Genomic DNA, 3249 nt, shown 5'->3' on the forward strand with positions numbered 1-3249 from the left:
CTCCACTTCCTCCACTTCCTCCACTTCCTCCACTTCCTCCACTTCCTCCACTTCCTCCACTTCCTCAACTTCCTTCACTTCGTCCACTTCGTCCACTTCCTCCACTTGGTAGACTTCGTCAAATTCGTCCACTTAGTCCACTTGCTCCACTTCCTCAACACTGTTCACTTCGTCCACTTCGTCCACTTCGTCCACTTCGTCCACTTCGTCCACTTCGTCCACTTCGTCAACTTTGTCAACTTCGTCCACTTCGTTCGTCCACTTCGTCAACTTCGTTCGTCCACTTCGTCAACTTCGTCCAATTCGTGCACTTCGTCCACTTCGTGAACTTCGTCAACCTCGTCAACTTTGTCCACTTCCTCCACTTCGTCCACGTCGTCAACTTCGTCAGCTTTGTCAACTTCGTCAACTTTGTGAACTTCGTCCATTTAGTCCACTTCCTCCACTTCATCCACTTCGTCCACTTTGTCAACTTCGTCAACTTCGTCAACTTCCTCCACTTCCTCCACTTCCTCCACTTCGTCAACTTCGTCATCTTCGAGAACTTCGAGAACTTCGTCCAAATCGTGCACTTAGTCCACTTCCTCCCCCTACTCCACTTCGTCCACTTCGTCTACTTCGTCCATTTCACCAACTTCGTCCACTTCGTCCACTTCGTCCACTTCGTCAATTTCATCAACTTCCTCCACTTCGTCAACTTCGTCCACTTCTTCCACTTCGTCAACTTCGTCAACTATGTCCACTTCCTCCACTTCCTCCACTTCATGCACTTCGTGCACTTCCTCCACTTCGTCCACTTCGTCAACTTCGTCCACTTTGTCCACTTCGTCCACTTCCTCCACTTCGTCAACTTCGTCCACTTCTTCCACTTCGTCATCTTCCTCAACTTTGTCCACTTCCTCCACTTCCTCCACTTCGTCCAATTCTTCATTTTAGTCCACTTCCTCCCCTTACTCCACTTCGTCCACTTCGTCTACTTCGTCCACTTCACCAACTTCGTCCACTTCCTCCACTTCGTCAATTTCATCAACTTCCTCCACTTCGTCAACTTCGTCCACTTCTTCGACTTCGTCCACTTCGTGCACTTCGTCAACTTCATCAACTTTGTCCACTTCCTCCACTTCATGCACTTCGTGCACTTCCTCCACTTCGTTCACTTCCTCCACTTCCTCCACTTCGTCCACTTCGTCAACTTCATCCACTTGGTCAACTTCGTCGACTTCGTCCACTTAGTCCACTTCGTCCACTTCCTCTAATTCGTCCACTTTGTCAACTTCATCCACTTCGTCAACTTCGTCAACTTCGTCCACTTCGTCAACTTCGTCCAGTTCATTCACGTCGTCAACATCGTCCACTTCTTCTACTTCGTCCACTTCGTCAACTTCCTCCACTTCGTCAACTTCGTGAACTTCGTCAACTTCGTCCATTTCGTAAACTTTGTCCACTTCTTCCACTTCGTCAACTTCATCCACTTCGTCAACTTCCTCCACTTCCTCCGCTTCGTCCACTTCCTCCACTTCTTCCACTTCCTCCAATTCCTCAACTTCGTCAACTTCGTCCACTTAGTCCACTTCCTCTGTTTCGTCCAGTTCATCAACTTCATCCCTTAGTCCATGATGAGAGGGTCGCACCTCTCACAAAAGTTGTGCATAAAAGAATGCAGTATAGACTAGGAAGTGACTCCTAGGTCGTCTCTCAAGGACCAAATGTGGTTCGAGTCTTAGGTCAAACACGTAGTGGGGGGGGTTTTGTGAAGATTTTGTGAATGCGAGTAAACTAAATTAAAATGCGAATGTAAACACGGAAGGAACCGAAGAATTAAAATGGTTGGTCACTAATTCAATTACGTACTTCCAATCACCGATTAATGACAATTACACACTACTCTTATCCAAATCCAAGACGAGTCACCCAACTAACTTAAATTAACATTACAACTAAAATATCACAACCGACCAAACTAGACAAAATTAAAATGAAAATTGCTTGAACCAAATTAAATTGCAACATGGAATTAAAAAGTGAAAAGCACACCGAGAATGAAGACACCAATTTAAAATGCCAATTGCACCGCTCCAAATTAAAATACTGAATGCACCGCTCCAAAGCTAAATGAATGCAAAGAAAAAGGAAATTAATCACCATGGTTTCCTCTTTTATACCCTCGGACTGCTCCCTGCCGTGCACCACTTTCCTTCACCTAATCTACTTCTCGGTGCGCTACTTGCTCCACGTTCCTGCCATCCGTAATATCCCTGCCTCCAAAGCTAATTAAAGCACCGTCCCTATTCTAAGAAAGAAAAGGAATTGAAAACATTGCTGCTGAAAAAAAAATAAACCGAGAGCTCCCCTCCTAAATAATTCACACATGCTGCACCTCCAAAACAAATCAACTTTTCCCTTTTCTCAATGAATCATCACCGTCACCTCCAATGCACCATGTGCCTCCAAAATCAATCACCTCATGGGCCCTTATGCCTGACATATTAAAAGAAAGAAATAAAAAAAAAAGCTCCCAAAGTTGAATCACCGTTCTCCCCTCTGGACGTGCTTCTGGAATGCTTCCGTGACCCTATCCCATTTCTCTAATTACCGTGCACACCATTATCTCCCAGCTCCTGTACGCCACCTTCTTCCAGCCCTTTTCCTCCATTTCTCAAAGCCTTCCAGCCGTAACACCCCAAAGCTTCCACCACGTTCCAGCAGCTTGCAGGTTGCACCATTCAACACCGCTTCATTCTATGCACACCACTATTTCACCTACTTCCCTCCCTGCAAAAGATTCCATCTAACAATCACTTTAGGCCTCTCATCCAAAACAATATGCAACAGTGCAAGTAACCGAATCGAAGTTGCCAGTTACAGTGGAAGAAGAGATGTGAGCGTTAGAGTTTTCGGTGACAAAGTCGTGATTCTTCGCCGGAAGAGTACCCTTTTTCCTTGCCATTCTTCATTACGAAAATCAAATAAACATTCTCATGAATCCAGGGCTTGCAAAAAGGAAATGGAAAAAATTCAAAATGTGCTTTTCATTCATGATCCGAAAATAGTGTTTCCAGCTAAAGAAAAATTCCAAAGCAAAATCCTAAAATCCTCTGACAAAAACCGAGAGACCAAAACCAAAAAAAAACCTCAAGTGGCGGCTAGGGCCCTTCTAAGGACGTGTGTCCTCCCTTTAATAGGGATGGGGTCCACACAAAAGAAAAACCCTAGGTCCAATGACTCATTTCTAATTTTTGGGTCTAATCT

Source organism: Vigna umbellata, chromosome 7 (assembly GCF_029865625.1).
Source record: "Vigna umbellata cultivar VRB3 chromosome 7, Vumbellata_1.0, whole genome shotgun sequence".
NCBI classification, from domain to species: domain Eukaryota; kingdom Viridiplantae; phylum Streptophyta; class Magnoliopsida; order Fabales; family Fabaceae; genus Vigna; species Vigna umbellata.